Here is a 24338-nt window from a genome sequence, read left to right as displayed (position 1 = left end):
ATAGTTAATAATAATAATAATAATAATAATAATAATCATTAAAACAATTAGAAATAGTAATATCATGATGCACAAACATATACACCTACAACATCTATATAATTGTGTATTTCAAAGAATTTCAGTTTCTGAGGGTATTTCGGTGTTTTTAATAACCGAATTGAAAGCATCGTTACGAACCCACAGTACACGAAAAAATTAACCCTCGCAACGGAATTCATTCAACAAAATAAAAAATTTCAACGAAAAGCAATGCAGCTTAAACAGTAACCTGTTAAATATCATTATATAACATTCACTTCACGTTGAACACAATTTCATTGTGGTAAAATATACAAAACAAACTCTACAAAACTTAGGATATTTTGTAGTGGCACTCAAAGCTATTGATGACCCGGAAGTGAATACGAGCAAGGTTACCACAATGAGGTCAATCACCGCAATAGACGAAAATGTAGCAGTGAGGAAACATTCGTCAATCACAGGTTCAAAACAATATGCATTTAGAAAATTAGATAATAGATCTGAGTATTTATAGTGTTAGAGTTAGTTGTATTTACTTTCAACGTATTTTATTGGTGATTATTTATAAAACATGCTCAGCACATACCGACGGTGCAACACTGCTGTAAACATGCTAAATCTTCAAAATATAGGAATCCCCATGTCCATCCTTCCATCTGTAAGTTTGGGAGAGAGTTTACATAAATAAATAATGTACAGTGTATATATGAATTAAAAAAAGACGATATAAACTACGGGATACAATTAATATTAGCAATGTACAGGATATGAATAAAATCAACATCATATCAAGTTTGGGGGAGTGTTTACCTAAGTACTGTACAAGTATATATGAATAAAACCAACATCATATCAAGTTTGGGAGAGAGTTTACATACGTACTGTACAAGTATATAGGAATAAAACCAACATCATATCAAGTTTGGGAGAGAGTTTACATAAGTAATGTTCAATGTATATATGACTAAAATCAACATCACATAAAGTTTGAGAAAGGGAGAGAGAGAGAGACAGAGAGAAATATTTTATATAAGTAATGTACAGTGTATATGAGTAATTACAAAATGATTCAAAGCTTGGGAGAGAGTTTACATAAGTAATGTACATCTGGGTATATATGGGTTAAATCAACCTGAGATAAAGCTTGGGAGTCTAGTGTACAAAGTTAATTTCTTCCAGTACTACAGTAAGCCCTGCTTTGTGAGACATTCAGCTGTTAAATTATTAAAGTTACTAGTTAGTTGAGTTATATCAGGCACATTTGGGTCTCTTGTTACTGTAGTGGAAGACAAAAAATTTATCAGACTTTGATGAAACTTGGAATATATTCTGACAAGGTTGACCAGAAGCACAATCCACATCATCATCATCATCAGTCTCATGACCTAGTGTGGTCGTTGAGGCACTGTGCTGCTGAACATGACCATTTCCCTCCACTTGTCTCAATCATGTGCCAATGCCTGTGTCTCCACAAAACTTTTCCTGGTCCATTCTGTGATGTTGTCAGTCCACTTTTTTCTCTGTCTACCTCTCCTTCTGCCACCCTGGACACTGCCCTGCAGGACTGTTGTTGATAGACTCTTGGCTCTAGTGACATGGCCATACCATTTCAGCTTTCTCTTTTTGACGGTGGTGAGGAGGTCCTCATATAGGCCTGATGGTGTTACGCACTTCTTCATTTGTGATGTGGTCCATGTAAGAGATGCCAAGGATGGTTCTGTAGCATCTCATTTCAAGTGACTGGATTCTTCGTTGTAATTCTGCTGTCAGGATCCATGCCTCACGTGAGTACAAAAAGAATGAGATGACTATAGCTCGCAATAGTCTGATTTTAGTTTTCAGACAGATATTCTTGTCTCTCCAGATGGGTCTTATCTTTGACATAGCTGCCATTGTTTGTGCTGCTCTTGACAAAATGTCTGCTCTTGATCCCTCTTCAGTGATTATGGCACAATCCACACATAACAATAAAGTAATCTTTCATCTGATTGGCTAAGCATGTTATCACACTGGAGGCAGTATTTTTTTTTATCCAACTTTGATCAGGCCTGGAATACTTGCCTATATCATCAAGATCTTGGCCTGTTTGATAAAGGTCCATGCAAATTAATTGTTTTTTCTTTGTTCTTTATTTGTTCTACATTATGTTGTTGTTTCAATGATAAATTTACCTATTTCTGCAGTGCAGTGACTACAAAACAATATCTAGGTGTAACAATTAACGTTTGACAAGGCACTTTCACATCATTCATACATTTCACCTCTGCATTATGGCAGTACCAAACACACTGTAAATACTAAACACACTATACATACCAAACACACTGTTGACATGCTACATTTTAAAATGTTTGACCCATTATTATTGTTTTCATAAGCATTGGCTTTTCAGAACTTTATGTACTTTTTCAATATTTACTATCTATCAAATAATAAAGAGTGAAAATCTTAAAAGTCTTTACCCTAAAAATGGACCTTGGTCAAGATTAACTTTCTGTATTGTTTCGGCACAGTCAGTGCATTGTAGTGAGTTATGGGCCCTGTTGACATAGAAGTATTACCTCAGTTGCATCATATTGTGTAGGATATCATATTTTTGTCATGTGCACACATTTCTAATGCAGTGCAATGTTGTTACCAAGAGCTTTTTTAGCCATGAACACTAAGCAAAGTGTTAATAGTGTAAACCCAGATGTTCCAGCATCACTGTGTTGCTAGTTCCGCAACTATTCCTATCTGGCTGATATTTTTTTTACAAATAGTGTAAATTATTCAGTTGGATCAGGGTATATGCTGTTTCCATAAGACTATGCAACAAAGATTGCATACATTGATTGGAAGTTGTGATATTTTATTAATATTTACATTTGAGTGCATGCTATTAATTTGTTAATGCAGTATACAGTATGATTCGTTTGTTGTTTGTCAGGCTTTTGCAGCTGTTGGTGTCTTATTGGTCCGTTGTATGAAGTTGGGACTGTCTGGAGATTTGGCAACAATACCGGCAACTGACAATACTGGTATGTATCACTATTTGAAACATTATGATGGTGGCCTTATTATTTAATGATGATATACTGAATCTGGATACATGTATATATATATATATATATATATATATATATATATATATAGATATAGATATATATACACACGCACACAGAGAAATGGATCTGATGGATCTAAAAAGAAGTCGTTGACATACACAGACTTTGGAACTATGGAATATTGACTGCCTTATTGACAAGGAATTTGTAGAATTATCAGGTCTGTGATAGACAGACATGTGTTGTGAAAATTCCATATTATTTCTTTCACAAACCAGTTCCGTCATTTCCTGCATTGTTTTATTGCCTCATATTTATTACTTATGAACTACTACATAGACTATTTGTGTATTGACCACAACACATGCTGCTTGTATATAGACTACTGCATATACTGCTTGTGTATTGACTACTATAAATTTATATAAATATATATATATATATATATATATATATATATATATATATATATATATATATATATATATATATATGGCTTGTTTGTTGATGACTACACATACTCCTTATGCATTGATAGCTATAAATACTGCTCATGTATTGACCAATACACATGTTATTTTTATACTGATCATGGCTGACACTGCTTGAGTACTGACCAATACACATTTTGCTTGCATTTCACTAAATGTCTCACAATTTTATCCTTCAGTTGAAATTTTAAATATGTATTCTTCTAATAACTACAACATTGGACACAACTGATGTTTCACAGAACATTCAGCAAACGTCATGGATCAAAATACAATCATACCATTTTAAATTGTCCATATAAGGGCCTTGTTTTTATCTTGAAGCATATTTGAAAATTTCATCAAATTTGAGGAACTCTGTACTTTTCTACCTTAAGAATAAAATTGTTTCTTGGATCGCAGTTCAGTTTTAAAACCACAGAGTGATTTTTCATCTTTTTCAGTCACAAGCTTTTATAAAAAAATCATGTCATTTTCTGAATTATCATTATCAAGATAATATAAAATAGTTGGAGGAGACATTTTTGAGAAATTTGATGAAACTGGAACCTGGTATAAAAGAACACAGATGTGAACTAAGTGTGGGTTTTACATTCAGGAAAGGGACCTCTTGGTTAACAAAATCAAGCTAAACTTATTTATACTAAATTTGTACATACAGGATATAAGCAGTATTTTCAAAATCAAGCCAAGCTGTTATTTATACATCATTTGTTAGTTGAGTATGGGTTTTACATCTAGGAAAGGGACTTCTTGGTTTACAGACTCAAGTTAAACTGTTTTGTATACTAAATTTTGTACATGCAATAAGTGATACTATTCAGACTTATTAGATTTTCACAAGGCAAATAAATTCAGCCTTTCGATGACATAATTTGATTATTGATTTGAGTCAGTTGATAAGCGGTCAAGGTCATGCCAAAATGAATAGCAGTATGATGACCTTGACTGAATTTACTGGATTTTTTTCTAGAACTCATTAATGGCTAACATGCAGTAACATCATTCTTTTTAGTCTTCTTATAGCATGCAATTAAAATGGTCTTTGAGACAAGATATTAACCATGTCAGTGGAAGGATGAGGCTTTCCCACCAGGAAGAACCAATATCTCTGCCAGGTATATCCTAGAGAAGGGGATTGCCAAGGAATCTTGATTGACGCAATGGTACCATGGGATCAAATGATCACTTTTCATGGGGAATATGAAGGAAACAAATGTCAAAAGCGAAACACTTTTATCTCATGTTAACAAAATCTGATCATCAGTTATGTATGGTAAATGGGATACTTTAAATGTTTGCATGAATCTTCATGTTGCACATTTAGAAAAAAATTAATTTGTTTTAAAAATCTGGGCACCATTGTCTTGTAAATCTGCCATACTGGCAATATATCAATCACTTCAGGTCTCATGGTACTAATTCATCACCCATGGTAAATGTATGGAAACACCATTCTTTAACTTCAATATCTTTGAATTTCTGAATGCTCACAATCAAACCTATTCCATATAATTAGTGCCATGAATCCTTTAAGCTTTAATACTGACAAATCAAGGGAAACAACTGCATATATTTAGCGATATCACTTAGACCTTTAGATCAGATGTAGCAACATAATTGGCAGATATGCAGCACTCCTAGAAAAAAACCCCAAATTATGGGACTGTGAATCAACATTGACATTCTTAAGAAAGAGCATGAGTTCCCAAGGAAATCAGTCTTGTAATCCATGTCCCTGCTAGCATTGTATGTAAATCAGAATAGAATATGTTTCATATTAGTTCTTTTATTTATGAGGTAAGACAATTGTAAGATTATATTTCACTTCATTTTCATCTAATGTTTTATGTGTATGGGTATGTATATGTATTGGTAAGTGTATAGTGCTATGCATATGTATTTGTGTGTGTATATTGGTATGTATATGTATTCATATGTGTGTGTATTGGTGTATGCTCTCTTTTACTGGTATGTACATATGTATGTATAGGGGTTTTGTATTTGTATGTATTTATTGGTGTATGATGTATTCTGTTTATTTATGACATCCCCAGTTATGTCTACTGTTTGGAGTATGCCATGAACATGTCTTATTTTCAGTTTATCTTGTAGATGATATACATAGTATGTTTTTACAATACAGATTGTATCACATAGTCTGTTTTTACAATACAGATTGTATTGCATAGTCTGTTTTTACAATACAGATTGTATCACATAGTATGTTTTGTTTTTACAATACAGATTGTATCACATAGTATGTTTTAACAATATAGATTATATCACATCCTGTTTTTACAATATAGATTGTATCACATAGTATGCTTTTACAATACCGATTGTATCACATAGCATGTTTTTGCAATACAGATTGTATCACATAGTCTGATTTTACAATACAGATTGTATCACATAGTATGTTTTTACAATACAGATTGTATCGCATAATCTGTTTTAACAATACAGATTGTATGACATAGTCTGATTTTACAATACAGATTGTATCACATAGTCTGATTTTACAATACAAACTCTATCACATAGTCTGATTTTACAGTACAGATTGTATCACATAGTCTGATTTTACAATACAAACTCTATCACATAGTCTGATTTTACAATACAGATTGTATCACATAGTCTGTCCTTACAATACAGATTGTATCACATAGTCTGTCTTTACAGTACAGATTGTATCACATATTCTGTCTTTACAACTCAGATGGTGTAACTAGTGTTTTCTTTTTGCTTCTGAATTATCTGAAACTCATGGACAGTGGTTCATCTCAGTTTTTTTTATTAAGAGGGAATTTGATTGCAAAATTCTATTAAACTTCATTTTCACCTGTTGCTTATACATGTGTTTTGGTATGTATTTGTATGTATGTGCATATTGGTATGTATTTGTAGGGATGCTTGTATTATATGGTATACTGTTTACATATGAATATTGGTTTATAGTGTATTCTGTTTGTATGTGCATATTGGTTTGTGGTACATTCCATCTGTGTGTAGATCTTGGTGTATGATGTGTTCTGTTCAGGAGATTTTTTTTAATGTTTTACAACTTTGATGATTGCAGAACCTTCGAGCGCGAAAGTTTATTGCTTACATACAGTATATGGTGCAGAAATTACGTAAATTTGATTTGGAATTTCTCTGATTTAGATATGTCAACCATTTGTTAGAGCATGTCATATTATGATGTTCTTTATCTATCCTTCCATCTTTCTGTTACCATATTTCTTTGTGCACAGTGCATTTAGTCACCAGCTACATTTATCAAACATTGCTGATGGCTTGCATTAGAATTATATTTTACTCATAATAACATTAGTTTTACATCACAGACCTGGTTCAAACTCTCTGGATGGCTTGCTCTTTGAGTAAGGAAAAGACCTGTTGAGTTTGATTTAGAGGGGCAAGGCCACTCAGACTGAAACAAGAAAAATGGTGTCTGCATACAAATTTCAATTATCAACATAGGTGAATATTAAACATTGTCAGGTTTATAATTAGTAATTTCTAGAACTCTTGTTTAAATTTCCAAATGTAATTTTGGCTTCACATTGTTATTGTTAAAGGTAGCTTTTCATTTGTAGGTGAACCCAGTCTACAAATTTATAATGTATTTAAAGCCTTGTGAATGTATTTTGTTTAACATTTTGATCAAGCTGTTTATTAAAAACTCTTCTGAACTGACTTGATTATGTTTGTACATGTAAATCTCTGATACAGATGGTTTGTCCCATTGTTTGTCAGATACAGTTAACATGTTAAATTCTTGGAAATCTGCCATTTTCAATATAAAGCATTTGTCATATTTGAAAGGGCCATAGCTGTGTAAAAATTAATCTAAATTGAATGAATGGAAGCATGTGCAGTTTGTATTCCAATGTAATGAAAAAAGTATTCTTAATTATTTTTTTATACATTAAGTTCTTTGGGAATCGAATGTGTGGTCTAATCACTACAGGCGTGGGCTCAGTGTATGTATCCATGACAACTATTTTTCATGTCAGTGGTATGATCCTTTATCATCGTCTGTTTCCTGTGCACTTTTAAACAATCTCCACACATGGCCTCTTAGCGTACTACACAGAATCCTACAGTCGGGGCAGTGGTTCCCTAAGTGTTGCAAGAATCATACAAATGATCTACTTTTGATATTGCTGGCAGCATTGACTGTAAGGCTGTGCTGACAGGAAACAAAGTTGTTCATTTACTTGTCAGTTTATCCTCAAGGGAAGGACTTTCAGAATTTTTACATACTGGACACTTAATATATCTCAGGATCTCATGCTTTGCAGCCTCGGTTTTAATATGAGACTATTAACATTTCTCTCAAAACGAGTGGGCTCATGGTAGCTGCCTGGGTATGTTGAACTGTTCCAAACAAATTTGACAAGGCCCACCTTTGGTATCTATTTTAACAGCCTCCATCTTTAAACCATTAAATAAGCCTGGACAGCTTTTAAATGTTTGCCTGCGTGCAACTATTTGGGCAACAAACTTATAAAGGCTAATGCATTTGAAGAATGTTTGTCATTAGCCTACTTTCCAGTTGCTAGCTGGAATCAGGTCACAATTAATAGTTCCGGTTCAGTACCCATGAATGTAGTTCTAGTCTATTTTTAGAACATTTTTTTTCCTCTCTCATTTTGGTGGTGATATAAGAGTTAGATTTATGCATTTTTAGTAGGGATTTAAAGGTAATTGTTTGTTCTTGAGAATATCAGCACATGATGTGGTTGTCCATGTGTATTTTGGCAATAGTGCAGTGTGTAATAAGGCATTGGTGATGATCCAGAAGTGAAATCTGTGTTCTGTTTACATGCTGCTCTGTTTTCAGTCCAGCCTGTCAAGACATGCAGAAGAACCTTTGACAAATCTTCACAGTGAAGTTATCTTTGAAGGTGTTTTAGATTAACATATGATTTGTATTGATTGTCACACAGTTCTATTTTTTATTGGTCATTCAAACTATTTTTTAGGGGTCCAAGCAGTTAATTTATGTGTTTATGATTTTGTGACTTCCTGAGTAACACATATCTGCTTGTATAGCCTTCAGTAATTGTTTATAAATATAGTTATAAGGTATCTAGTGAGAGAACATAGATGAAAACTTTATACTAGAACCTACTCAAGTTCTCTACTAAACCATTTTAAGCTGTCCGAGAATGAAATACAGGTCAAAGGGATAAAATATACTGTCCCCAGGTATATTTACCCTTGGATGTAAGAAAACAGCAAAATGATGCAAGTTGAACACAAAATACATTCCATTTTATTGTTCAGTTTGGTTAAGGTATTGATTGATATAGTGTGGCATAGTGCCCTATATGATGGTATGGGAATTATATTGATCCATCTTGCTTTATGCATTATTAATTATTAATAATATTTGGTAACTGACACTCTAAAGATTACATAAGAAATATTCAAACAGACTATTTGAATTTAACTTTGTACAACTGATCTTTACATGGTTACATATCCCACATGAACAAATATCCTTACATTTTAGAATGTTTGGGATCTAAGTTCACATTCAGTACATCATCCAGGCTGACATTGTACCAATAGTGAATCTGTAAGGCACAATGCTGGCTGTGTGCACTGAAAATATCCCAAAATGTTTTTTCGTCATGAATATGATTATGTACGGAAACATATTTCAATTTAGTACTATGATAGAGTGGTATAGTAGCATCAGCTGATATCTGATTCCATTGAATTATTGCACGTAATTATTGGTAACCAACCCTCTTGAAAATGCACTATAAATGTGCAAGCAGATCATTTGAATTATATTAGCACATTTGTTCTCAACAAGTATAATGTACATGTCCCACATATGCAACTTTCCATCCTTGTTTACAAGTGTTGGGGATCAGAATTTCACATTTAGCTGATGATATAGGATTTACTGGTACCTATAATTGATCTGTGTGGCCACCTTTGGCTGTATTCACTTGCAGTATCCAAAGCTGCTGTTTCCCTCATGAATAAGATTGCTTATATTAATATATTTTAATTTAGTACATTGTCGCTTGACTTTCCTGTATAATGGTATGTACTAATGTTTGCACCAATGATCAAACCTCACCGCCCCAACATTGTCTTAACCTTTATGATACATAGGCTACCTGACTAGTTATTTAACCTGTAAATGGCTGAATATGCTTCTACAAATCTCATTTATTTTTAGGATGAATTTATCACTTTAATACATGGTCATTGCTTAACATTTATGTGTGTCACTCTGTCAAGTTTAATATTTTCTCCCATGCTTGCAACATGAATGTTATTTTGAAATCACCATATCTAACACATTTTAACTTCATTTACATAGATCTTACTGTTTTCTAGAATTAAGTGAAACACATTGTATCTTTTCAGGTCTAGCCTGGTATCTGGAACAAAGTATTAGAGTTGGATCAGCTTGGAAGCTCTCCAGTAATCTGGTGGTAATAGCAAGGTTTCATAAGGACATGTGCAGTGTACTGCCATAAGTGACCAAGGTTAGTTCATATCACCACACTGATATATAGCACCTCAAAAACATGGTTTAGGTTTTCACGAGAGAGATAAGCACCATTTTTCAGTAAGGTAGAGCCTCCCTAGAAACCATTTTCTTATCCCATTTCCACATTTTGTAGTTATCGACATCGAAATGGAATGCATTTTTGTTTTAAAACATGGTAGTGGTCCCATCAGAACTTTAAATACATAACACAATAATTATGGAACAGAGTACCTGTCATTGTTTCCTTAGTGTGTACACCTATATGCATCTGGACAGGCATATTGTTGTTTGCTGCCAAAATCACAATGAGCTATGTTGCTTCACTACTCCTGGGAAAATTGTTATCAGTTGTACATACCTAAACTACCATTTTTTAAAATAACATTCATTAGTCAACTTTGCTGTCTAAAATTTGTCAAATTGAGTTTTAAAAGTTAGTTTTTAAAATTAAGATGTTTATTTAAATTTCCATTAAATTTAAGTTTATCAATATTTTTTAAATTTTAAACATATTTTCAGACAGGCCTTATCTTGTGTTACATTTAGATTTTAACTGCATTGAAAAAGTCCTATATTTAAGGAAGATATAGCAAATTTAGTTTTTGGTTTCTCAAGAGCACTTGGACCAAAACTTGCACCCTGTGGAACACATGCACTGCACACTTTCTGACAGGTGTCACATGTCTTGTTTACAAGGAAATTTAAAAAGACTTCATGTAAAAGGTTGAAATAGGTGTGGTATGCAAATAGAAAAGTTTGAAAAAAATTGGCCATTGGGCCTGTCAGGAATCAGGTTACTATTAATAGTTCCGGCTCAGTACCCATGAATGTAGTTCTAGTCTATTTTTAGAACATTTTTCCTCTCTCATTTTGGTAGTGATAGAAGAGTTAGATTTAAACATGTTTGGTAGGGATCTAAAGGTGATTGTTTATTCTGGAGAATATTAGCTTAGGGTGTGGTTGTCCGTGTGTATTTTGGTGACAGTGAACAGTGAGTAAATAGGCCTTGGTGATGATCTGGAAGTGAAATCTGTGTTCTGTTTACATGCTGCTCTATTTACAGTCCAGCCACTCCAAAAAATGCAGGTTAAGCTTTGACAAGAACTTCACCGTGAAGTCATCTTTGAAAGTATTTTAGATTAACAAATGATTTGTATTGATTGTCATACAGTGGAAAGGTCAGTACTGAGAAAAAAATGTAGAGAACATATAGTAAAATTAATTGTGTTCTGTGTCTACTTATTGGTCATGGACGTGTTTAATTGGTCAGTGGCAATTACTTCTAAGATTCACTTTGTGTTTCAAGTTGCATTCCAGTCAAGTTCATTTTGTTCTAAATTTCTGTTATGCAGGACACAATAGGTTTTTCTTTAACAGGTTACTTTTTATATGGACTCGAACAGACTAATCTTCCCTATATTGTACCAACATTTGTTTGTCAGTAATGAACTTTCCGGTGTGTCCAGTGTTGTTCCAAATCATATATTAAAGGAACACAACTGTATAATATGAAGAAGAAAAGAAATAGTAAAATTCCAGGAAACTCAACAGGAGTGTTGTCCTTGTAAACACACACCTTTCTTTCCATAAAGTTAACATCAAACATTCAGACCAGCATAGAAGATCTAAGTCCAGCTTTCAAATTTCATAAACGTTTGCATCGGTTTTTATATCTTTAAATAGCGCATATAAATGATGTTTACATATTCGAACAACTGTGGCTGTTACCATAGAAGTTCATGATTCAATGTATACATTAGGAGTACCAAAGATGCACCTCCTAGAAGAGCAAGAAGAAATGTTATTCGTGGAAAATCTGCATACACACACGGGATTAAAGTGGTCAATAAAACAGAGAAATATGAACTAGAAGACAGGACAAAGGATACAACCTATATGGAAATTGGCTTAAATTAAGTTGATATGAGGGAACAAGGGCCATCTCAAAACTAAAATAAAAATCGCTGGATTTTTATTGCCTTAGAATCTAGATGATTCCATAATAATCAGTCGATCCTTGCAGCAAATTTAAACAACAGTGATATTTTACATTAATGATACAAGAATAGATATGTATTAAATATAATGAATGAAGTTATCCTTATGGAAAATTAACGTGGAGAATGATGATGTAAATATATATTTTTATCCGTTATGCTATCTATGTTACCATGAACTTGTTTCTTTTGCCATTACAATTGCTTAATTCAAAGAACTGTTGCTGCTAAACCAAAATGTATTTGCCTTACTCAACATTTCTTTACTGTGCATAGTGTATATCATGGTGCCATTGACAACCAGGTTTGTAAGATAATGTTCACATCTTCAAAGCCACTTCATTTAACATTGTCAAACTGTCAAGAATTGTTCAAGTGTGATATGCCTCATTGTTCATGCTGTTTAAATGAAGTCATGTGGACAAGAGTCTTTTGCGTACAAGGGCCCAGTTACATGAAGCCAATTGCCCATTGATCTTAGACACAAACGCACTGTGATTTCTTTCAACAGTGCTCTTAAAACTCACCTATTTTGACCTAAAGAACAGACTGAAAGACTTAATAATGTTTACGTTCTTAATTAGTGTCAGGATGTTTTCATTTCGTAACTTTGTAAAATTGTAATGCACTTAGAGACTATAAAGACTAGATACTGTACTAAGTCCACATTATTATTATTATTATTATTATTATTATTATTTACATTGTCTAACTTTGTGGATCAATCTTTCATATATATTCATTATAAAACTCCCCTAAAGTGTCACTTATTAATAACAATTTTGCACTCATGGGCTTCTGGACAAAGCGGCAAGGATGGTATTGCCACCCCACCTCACCCCTGATTTCACCTCTAATCATGTTTTGACCTACATCTGTAAAACTTAATAGCAAACCACTACATGTTTATACCCTTCCCCACCCAATAATTCTGCAGGTACCTCAGCTTGCACTGTGTGAAAATTGGAGAAGAGTATATTTGTGTACCACACAAACAAAGAGAGAGCTCATCCTTTTATTATTGTAACAGAGAGAGAGAGAGATGCATGCACTTTTAAACTCGCCTATTTGACTACAAGAACAGACTTAAACACTTAATAACGTTTTCTTCACCAAGGCCCAATAATTCGAGGGGGGGGGGCTTGTTCTTGTTCTTGTTGTTGTTGTTGTGGGGTTTAACGCCATTTTTCAGCACGATAGGCTATACATGGCAGCCAGTATTAATGGTGGAGGAAGAACCCAGAAAACCCCGGAAAGAACCACCGACCCACGAGAAGATACTGGCAAGCTTTCTCACATGCCCACATTGGCTGAATCTTAGACTCGAACCGCCGCAGACAGAGGTGAGATGGCAGTGATCCGTAACGAAGAGCGCTTTAGACCACTCGGCCACTCGGGGCCCCGCTTGTTCTTGCACCGTGTGTGAATTTGAGATGAGTATGTTGGTGTACCATATAAACAAACAGAAGGATCATCCTTTTATGATTATTGGTTTATTTTTTTTTTATTTTGAGAGAGAAAGAGATTAATATGTATACTTTCAATCTTTAACAATTTGAGATCTCATTACACAACAAACTATTTGCTTTGCCTACTGCTTTTTTACTGTATATTAAAGTTATTTCATCATATATGGAACACCCAGTACATATATTCTTATTAATGTGAAAACATCAATATCCACTTCGTAGATTACAAGTTTGATTTGTCATGTGATCACAGCGTAGTCACACTCTATTTTTAGAACAGGAAACCCTTTGATACATTTAAATTTGGCTGTCTTTAAAGATGAAGTTTGGCCTCATTAGGTTAAACATGAGCTTAATTTCAAAGCTTTTTTGACTTTCAAATAAAACACCTTTAATCTAAAGTAAGGTAACAGGCTTATTCGGTCCAGGCTTTTTTCGCAGGGGCTCGTATCGTTTCTTGCAACTTACCTGTCATACATGTACTGTATAATAACTACAAGGAAGGACACTTCTCTTCTTTCTCGCGTGACCTATTTAAGAATAAAGCTGATATTTCAAGCTACTTTTCGCGCAGCATAATAAATTTGGTACCACCGTTAATTGATTTCCATCTGCATTTTACTGAGTGATGGCCCCTGTTGACTTTGAATTTTTTAATGAATCAGATGCATCACATTGGCAGAACATCCATCTGATGTGGATATAGTTCTCATCCAGTGAAATATTTCTACCAAGATCTTATTTAGCCATGTTACTCTCAGCAAACTGCTAACAGCATAGACCCAGATATTCAAGCACTTAATTGTGTTGGCAGTTTAGGATCAATGCTTTCTTGGTAACATCCATAATACAAAGAAATACACTTTATTAAGTTGGATGAGGGTCTATGCTATTGGCATAATATCATACACACAGCAAAGATCATAAACGCAGATGTAATTTATTGACAGTTCTGTATTGATATGCATTTGAGTGCATATTATAACTTGTTAAATGCAATATAAAATATGATTTTAACTTTGCCAGGCTTTTGCAACTAGTAAAGATGGACTGATTCAATCTTTTGCAATTAAAATGGCTGCCTTGACAATGCTGACATATATCAAAATATGAAGCACAATGTAAACACATGTAGATAGTAATCCACTTGGTCTGTTAGGCCCTGCCAGAATATTAGGGGCCCATAGTGTTAACCTTTTCCATCCTTCCATCTGTCATACCAAAATTAATTTTAATGCCCCACTATAACAGTAATCACGGTATGTGGTGTTAACCTTTTCCATCCTTCCATCTGCCATACCAAATTATTGTTTAACACCCCACTATAACAGTAATCGGGGTATGTAGTATTACTCTTGTCCATCCTTCCATCTGTCATACCGAATTATTGTTTAGTGCCCAACTATAACAGTAATAGGGGTATGTGGTGTTACCTTTATCCATCCTTCTGTCTGTCATCCTTTGCTTAGGTTTTAATGCACCACTATAACAGTAATAGGGGTATTTAATGTTACCCTTCTGTCTATCACACTTTGATTGTATGCTCAATCCTAAGAATATTAGGGTATGTAGTGTTACCATTGTTTATCCGTCTATGACACCTTACGTTATATATTCCCTATGATGACAGTAATAGGGTCATGTCGTGTTACCCTTGTCCATCCATCCATCTATCACATCGTGGCTAGGGTCTATGATGACAGTGATAGGGTCATGTCGTGTTACCCTTGTCCATCCATCCATCTATCACATCATGGCTAGGGTTTATGATGACAGTAATAGGGTCAGGTAGTGTTACCCTTGTCCATCCATCTGTTTCACACCTTGATTACATTTTATGTCCCATGGTGACTGTAATAGGAGCATTTAGTGTTGCTCTTGTATCACACCTTGGAAGGGTTTTGCATCTGGGTCAGTTTTCAGGCACAGTTGCAAGACAATTAGCAATAACTTTCTCAAAAGTGTACTTACGTTTATTGGGGATGAAATTTATATAACACATTTTGACTGTGTATTTCATGTGTTGTGTCATGTTAGCTCACCTGAAAGTAATGAAGGATTTTGGACCAGTTTGCTTATGAAATATTTATATGCATGCAAGCTAATGAGGTGATCATGCATGTGACAGACTGAGCTTGTAATCCTGCATCTGAAAGACTGAGCTTGTAATCATACATGTGACAGACAGAAATTGTAATCATGCATGTGACAGACTGAGCTTGTATCATGCATCTGACAGACTTATCTTGTAATGACAGACTAAGCTTGTAAAAACTCTTTATACCTTATTTCTTAAAATATACTGATCAAAAATGGTATCTGTGCTTGTACAATCCAGATCTCAGATGAATTTGGTTATAGGTGGTTGGAATTGAACTGACAAACTTCTGGTCATGATGCCAACAACTTAACAACTGAGTTACCATGGTAACCGGGTGTGTGTGTGATCTCAATGGTTTACAATTCATGACTGTATGCTGCATAAGGACAATCCCATGAACCCCCACAGATTTGACAGTTAACTCCCCTTGTAATGCAAAGGAAGTGTATATCATTTAAGGGTGGTGTTATGATTAGTTTATGAGGTAGAAATCAAGGCCTAGTTCCCATAGAAAGTTAAAGATCATGGGACAATACTCATTCACTATATGATTTGCCATTTCTATGCAGAGAAAGTGTTCCTTATTATTGAGGAAGCTGCTAGTTCCATTTGTTTTAATTAGTGTGGGGTTCAAACCTGTGGCCTAAGTTCTGCATCAGAGGCAGATGTTCTGACCAGTTAAGCTACCAAAGCAGTCTGTATGTGACTGGTCTGGCTTACATGATAGATCTGAAGAGTCTCATACTTGATTCATACACTCAACCTAATCTGAAGGTTTATATCCTCAAAAATGCAAACATGGAGATGTATGTGGAAGACTGAGTTGATATCGATGAATTTGAAGCCACGCTGCTTGTCGTATGGTGGTTTAGGGAACCGCAATTTGTGAATTTTAATGGCTGGCCTTATGACTTTTGGCAGTATTGTCAGGCAGATCTATTAAAAGTAACCTTATACATTTTAGTTCAAAGGGCCATACACCAGAAAACCTTGTGGTGTGGCCTGATGCCTGCATCTATGTGTCCATTAGCACATGTTTCTTATTTCTATCCATAAAAAATGGAACTATGATACCTCCTAAAGGAAGGTCATATTGATAGGGGGTTTTCACTGATAGACTACATATGATTTCTGCTTTCTCCTAAATAAACATTGTGTCAATTTGATATCCAATAAAGGCAATATGGCCATTTCAGCGTCCATCTTAAACATATTGCTACTTCTCCTGGATAAAAAGTCATATCAAGACTTTGTTTACACTGGATGACGTCGTCATGTTTAGTTGGTACTAAATGGAAATGGAGCTCATCGGAAATATAGTATGCCACCATTGCAGCCCTTCAGAAAGTCTTGTCAATCATACATTTAGTCCTGCTTGCTGAAAAACTATACTGACATGGTGTTTACACCAGAAGACTAATTATGATATCTTATTGATCTTTTTGTTGTTGTTGTTATGGCTTTAACTCCGTTTTTCAGCACATGATAGTCTATACATGGTGGCTAGTACATTTGATAGAAAAAGAACCCTAGCTAGACAATCCCATTAAGAACCACTGACCCATGGGAAGCTACTGGCAAGTTTTCTCACGTACCCACATTATCTAAGCATAGGACTTGAACCCAGTTGGAGAGAGGTGAAATGTCAGTGATCTGTACAAGCAAGTACTTTAGACCTCTAGGCCACATGGGGTCCATATTGATCCTGAATGAAAATGGAGTGATATTCAAAGGCAAGTACATTAGACATCTAGGCCATAAGGGGTCCATACTAATCCTGAATGAAAATGGAGTGATCTATAAAGGCAAGTACTTTAGACCTCTAGGCCACATTGGATCCATATTAATCCTGAATGAACATGGAGTGATCCATGAAGGTAAGCACTTTAGACATCTATGCCATACAGGGTCCATATTGATCCTGAATGAAAATGGAATGATCTGTAAAGGCAAGTACCTTAGACCTCTAGGCCATATGGGGTCCATATTGATCCTAAATGAAAAATGAGTCAATTTGCCTTCACCAATTGCTGCCATGATGACAACCAACTTGAAAAATGGAAGGTCATATTGGTATACAGTTTTTACCAGAAGACCTCTTACAGTGCCTGCTTGGTACTGAATAACAATGATGCTGATATAACATCAAATACAGCAACCATGGTGGCAGTGTTTAATATCTTGTCAACGCTGTTCCTTTTCTACTATTGATGGTTACAAGAGGTTTCCCTAAAAGATTTCCTATGATATCTGGTTGGTCCCTTATGATAACGGTGCCCTGCAGGCATCCAGTATGCCACAAGCACATATTGAATATAGTGTAATTAATTCTCCTGCATGGATGGTCATCTTGCTATAGGATTTTTACCAAAAGTCTTTTAATGATGGCTAGGCTGCTCTAATGAAAATGGTGCCAATCTTACATCCAGTACATCTGGACGTAAGATTTATTATTCGAGAACATCAGAGATGGTTTTAATACTCAGATATTAAAGAAACAAAATGGTCTTGAATTCCTTGAAATTCCTTTCAGATAATAGACTATCCATTCCTGTGAGAGACTCTTGTTCATTTGTGGTACCAGAATACATTTGATGTTTCTTTATGGTTTCCATTTATCTTTCCCATTTGTTTTCACTTGTTTGGAACAAAATGGAAATTCGTTTGCCAAAGTAGGGTTGTCTCATATCAGGAGCTTTTATGTGGGATAGCATTGCATTTCTTTTTTAAATATGTCCTGCTTTAAAAACAGTAGATAATAGATCAAATGCAAAACCAAAACATGAAATTATAACCACTGTAATAATTGTTCAGATATAACCACTGAAAAAAATCTTATCACACTAGTGACAGTTGCTTATGTTTGCTATAATGTAATATCATAGCTTGTAAGGCTGAAAATTGTCTGCCATTTTAAAGAATCTGGTTCATTTTTTGAATGGTAAAATGCCTTACACCATGGAAATTTAGCAACAGCTTGAAAATAATGTTTTCAAATCCATGTTTTGGAAATGTATTTTCATTTTCATCCGTTTTTTATCATTTATTGTTCTGCAGTTTGCATTTGTATGCCATTTTCTTCAAATTGTTATTATCAGTTTGTTTACATTTGTTGTTCAGCTAATTTTAATTCCGTCTGCATTATGATGTAGTTGTTCTACGTTTGCTCTTCATACTCTGTTGTTTTACTAGTAACATTAACTGCGTTAGTGTGTAGTACACAGATGAAACTTGTGATTACAGTTCTTCATGCAGAACATAACTCTGTTCTTGATGTTATAGACCAAATAGAAACTAATGCTTTTAACTGTAACTGCAGATAAAGTGCAAGTAATCTGATTTTTACCTGTAATTGCTGTAAACCAAAGAGCTAAAGCTATGGACTATTGTCCATTGTACATGCAACCATTGTTGTCCATCATCCATTTGCCCATTAGTGCAAGTTTATTATCAATACTTGTTAAATATGCTTTATACACATTCATCCAAAGATCTGTATCTAGTTAGTCCTGATTGAAAATAGAGCCACTCAGATCTCCACTATGGTTGCCACAGTGGCCATCTTGAAAATCGTTTGAAAACTACTCTGCCTAAAGTGTTGGCCATGCTGATATTGGGTTTACTTTAAAAGACTCTTCATAAAGTCATGTTGGTCCTACATGAAAATGGCACCTCTTGGACTTCCAATATGGTTGCCACATTAGCCGTCCTAAAACTTTTGTTATTGCTACTAATGAACAGAGAACATTTCAAACTAGGATGTCTACTTGCTTCTTAATGAAAATGATGCTGATCACATATAACAACCATGAAATTTTTGTTATTCTACCTCCTGAATGGATGAATAATGATGTTTAAACCAAAAGACTTGGAGTGCAGTCTGGTTGGTCCTAAATTAAAATGGTGTTGATCTGGCATTCAGTATTGACAGTACCACTCATCCTGAGCAGATGGTCATATCAATATGAACTTTTCACCAAAATTCTTTTAATGATATATGGTTGGTCCTAAATACAGTTGTATCAGTCACAGTGTCCCATAACAGAAAAAATATTTCTGCACATGGCTTAAAATTATGGTGTGAGGATTTAATGTGTGCATTTTGGGTTCAGAAGAAAAGGTTATTATGTCACAAATAAGGGGAAATGTGTCTTTAATTATAAAACTTCAACTCTTGATTGTTTCATAAGAAGGAATAGATATCTGCTAATTAAAATACAAGATAAAGAATCACAATGAATGTAGCACTTATTAATTGTTAATCACTAGAGTGTCTGTGCAAGGGGCTCTTGTTTGTTTGATATCGAGGAATAGGTACCTGATATTAAAACCCAAGAAGAAGAATTCTAATAAATATGACATTTATTAATTGATAACTGCAATATAATTTTTGTTCTCTTTTTCTTATAGAGTGCAACAATGATGGTTTTACAGACAGACAAATAAACATCCTTGCAAACTCAAGGATTGGGATTGTTCTCCAGGAGGCACCACTGTCATTGCCATGCATGTTCTGGTGAAGAGGGGTTTTCCAGGAATATTGATTGATGTATTGAAAGCAGTCACTTTAAAAGCAAGACAACTGGGATCAAAGAATTACATTTCTCAGGGAATATGAAGACAAAATATTTCAAAAGTTAAACATTTTATCTCTTAAGAAAAGCATTTGAAAGGGTCAAATATATATATATATATATACACATCTTGCATATTTAATTATTCGGTTGATGGGGAGAAAAAATAGAACAATTTCAAAGATACTTTTCAAAGGGCACAATTTCTTTCCTAAAATGACATGTCATATCCATTAAAAAATGTAACTATGATACCTACTGTCTTGTAGCTTTTGTTTGTGTGAATGCTCATTTTGCATATATAGAAAACTTGTGAATGGTTTCTTTTTATTCTACATATCATTGTCGGGGAAGTCTGCCCTACAGCCCACTCTTAGCGATAATATTGACAAATCAAGGGAGACAACTGCAAATGTTCTGGTGTTAGCATTATATGTAAAAACATATCAAATGTTTCACAGTTGTTTCTTTTATCTAGCAAGTAGTGTGATTGTAAAATTCCTATTAAACTTTAATCTCATTTGATTGCCTGCCTGAAATTAGGAAATTTGCATTAATTTTAGCACTACCGGTCTATTTCATATTAGACAAGATCATTTTCATATTGGAAGACCTGCTAATGCCATTTTTGCATGGAAAATATATTAAAATGAATTCCAGAAACTTAAGGCATCATGTTAAAAATTGTGTCAGGATGAGTTGCAAATCAATTAACAAAGTCTTGCTTATAGAATTCAGTTATTATGTCAGTGTGAGTTGCAAATCAGTTAACTATGTCTTGTTGTGAGAATTTAGTTAATAACATACTATGGTTGTAAGTGTGAATTTATAAATGACTGTACCAGCCTTTACTGAATATTTATAGAATGTTGACATTCTCATATTTGTACAATGGATGTTTGAAAATACAGGTTTAGATAGAGACAACTGAATTCCAATTGGCCAATAACATTACTACTGTACATATGTCCAGGGAATATAATGTTTTTGAATACATGGGATTACAACATACTGTACTACATGTATTATTCTCTTGAGAGCCATTCAAGATGCTTGTATGTATTGCTGGGTTTCTCCTTCAATATATTTATAGTATTTAATCCTCATTAGTGTTACAGCTAACATTTTAAAGAGGCAGGTGTCTGGAGTCCCCAAACGGGCATTGAGTACTCAAAATTATTTGTATAGGGCACTTGTCTTTTGTGTCAGGATACAGAAGAGAATTCATATCCACCTATACAAATTTACCAGTTAAAAATATATCATTTGCTTTCAGTTAACTTTACAAATTTCTACTGCTAAAATGAATGTTATTGTAGAGATTTATTTACATTTTCTACCACTGAATAACAACAGTGTATATTCCCTCCAGATTTTAACATCTGCAAGTGCTCATATTGAGACTTTAAAAATATCTAGTCAAATTCTGATTGACTCTGAACAGCCTATTATTTGTCACTTGCCTGTTGTCATAGAAACAGTATATCGCTGTTGTGCTCTTGAACCTGCTTTGAAAATATTTTTACCATTTGACTCTGAGCACTTGTTGTCATTTATTGGAAGCAATGACTTATTCAGTCTTAAGTAGGGCATTATGTTTATTCCAGTCTCAATAAATAAAATTATTTTAATCGGATGATATTTGTTTTTATTGATCTTTGACAATTCACAAAATTGTACAATATTGGTGAATTTCTAAAAGTCAGTTCTGGAGTAAAACTGCACAGATGCTAGATAAAACATATGCCAAAAATTAAAGTTCTAAAGACAGATATATTTAAATATTACATGTGCACTGATGAGAAGGGTTAAAAAGCAGATGTATTCCGAAGAGCAAAGACAGACAGACACACACACACACACACACACATATATATAGGCAGAAAGGGGATTAGAGATTGCCAAATGTTTAAGAGATGCTTTGTAAAATACTGATAGGGTCTTAGGGCTGTCAGTCCCAATGGTAAATGGATTTGCTAACCCTTTTTTTGTTTTGAGTAGTTTGCGGATATTTTCTGCAGTGGCAGATTTTCTGAGCTGTACTCTAGCCAAAGATACTGATTAATCCACAATAATTGGAATCTTCTTGCTCATCATACTGGTGCTTATTCTTTGAAATGGGTTCATTAATATTTGTGTAGAAACTTTGTCAAGTTTTCTTTTAAAACTAGATAAAATAGCAGACACGTTTCTTCAATTACATCAACAATGATGCAGTCTGAACTGTTGTATTGATTTATTCTTACACACAACATAATAATATAAGAACACTTATTTGATCCATTTACTCAGCATTTATCGTTTCACTATGAACACAGCAACAGCTTCAAAGTCTTTGCCAAGCTGACTTTTGAGAATGATTTGATAATATTTACTATTATCCATGTACTTCTTTGCCAAACAATAAGTATTTATCATCCCCCTTGTAATTATTACTTAAAAACAGATCATAAACACTGCTTGTAGGTGCTAACTTTTCACTACATTCATCACCTTTTTAGAGAAATCCTGGTGGTTAATCATTAGAGACGAGTGCCTTTTATTTCCAAACACAACAGTGTTTCAAAAGTGGCCCAGTTGGCCTTTTTTAAATTCCAGTGTGGAATTGGCACATTGCTAATAGAGTTAATGTTCTTTATGGAGATTGTGAAGTGGTTACTGCTGTGAAGGTCAGTAGTAAACTTCCAATCATAATCAAAAAGCAGAAAAGAACAAATTGTCAGATCCCAAAGGTGAATATTTTAGCAAAATGTTGCTATCAAAAATCATGTATGGAAATGTAATCTTTTAACTTTTTGTGTCTGTCATGTATGTACTATGATCATCCTAAAATGCTATGGACATTGACATCCTTAAACGGAATAAATGGGGTAGGCAGCTGTTGATCGAGGTTGTCTAATACATTTTGATGTAAACTGGTATTTGATGTTATATAAATATAACAAAATGTAATCTCTCGATGAAGTGTGATACGTACAGCAGTGGCTTGTACATTTTTCTTTAAAGTAATGGCATCTTGAGGAGTTCTATTATTCACAAGAATGAAAGGTCCTCCTGAGGCCCTGTCAATGTTTTGAGAGTAGATGTTAAAAAAGGAATCATTTTTAAGTGTGATGTCAGTATCTTTTAAAAAGGATTCACGAAGACACATCACTGCAGGATCATGTTCACTTAAAAGCAAAAGGATATCACTGTAGCTGGTTTTAAGTCATCGACTTTTCCATTGTACTAAGCTGTCCCTAGATATAATGTCTGGTAATAAATCATTGCGTTATCATCTTCATCACTTCCAATAGCAGAAACACCAGTCGCTTCCTAGCAACACTTAATTTGCAAATAATATATCCAGTCGTTGGTATCACAGATGTGACAGTGTCAACTGTCAAGATTAACATAATCCAAGAAATCAACATCCTCTTTAGCAGACCCAAGTAGGTGTAACACACAATAACAAGGGAAACAGCAGCATCACTATCACTTATAATGATATATCACTAAACTGCCTTAACAACATAGTTTGCAACACAATCCGTGGAAACAATAATCCATCAATAATAAATCATATTGATTGTGGACAATTGTTATGTAAATTTAATATGTTTATATGTATATTTAATTTATATCGTGTACCCGACTTTTATCATGAGTGTGATTGAGGGTTGCGGATCGAGTTTCTGCATACCTAACTTTTGATGTAAGAGTAACTCTGATAAACCAAATATTTATTAGCATTTGGTTTAAAGGCCTAACCTTCTTTAAGAATCTGTGGAAATTTTCATTTGTTTATCAGAATTTTACTGTGTCATGAATCAAGTGGTGAAAGACATTTAGGAGTATTTGGGATTTAATTCTCAATACTGTGTCTCTTAAATTGTAACTTTGTAACTTAGAGAAATACATTATATCTTTTTACTTTACTAAGCTTTGCTTCTTTCTTCTATTTAGTTTAAGATCTAGAGTCGTAACACAATATAGTTACTTCACACTAAAAGTTCTCTGAATGCCCTGCGTCAGTTCCCGTATATTATTTGTAGTTTCGTGTCTGAAGTGAGATTTTGACTGGTGAATTTTCATCCATTTCACAACAATTAGAATCAAAATGA

At 34.2% G+C, this 24338-nt stretch overlaps 1 long non-coding RNA gene across 8 annotated transcripts; it reads left to right on the top strand.

Annotated features, from left to right (window-relative positions):
* The first annotated feature begins 403 nt into the window (after nt 1-403).
* LOC149783817 (uncharacterized) lies at nt 404-24152 on the top strand. Of its 8 annotated transcripts, none has more exons than XR_016413683.1 (6): nt 404-485; nt 2954-3044; nt 4589-4680; nt 6916-7051; nt 9968-10177; nt 20072-24152. It is a non-coding gene; the product is annotated as an uncharacterized LOC149783817 (long non-coding RNA). The 8 variants fall into 8 exon arrangements; XR_016413686.1 differs by having other exon boundaries at nt 4578-4680; nt 9968-10089; XR_016413682.1 differs by having other exon boundaries at nt 4578-4680.
* The last annotated feature ends 186 nt before the right edge of the window (nt 24153-24338 follow it).

This window comes from Sinohyriopsis cumingii, chromosome 14 (genome assembly GCF_028554795.1).
Source record: "Sinohyriopsis cumingii isolate HCF-2022 chromosome 14, ASM2855479v2, whole genome shotgun sequence".
Taxonomy (NCBI): Eukaryota; Metazoa; Mollusca; class Bivalvia; order Unionida; family Unionidae; genus Sinohyriopsis; species Sinohyriopsis cumingii.
The sequence above is the reverse complement of the archived record's forward strand: the minus strand, read 5'-3'. Positions and strand labels throughout refer to the sequence as shown.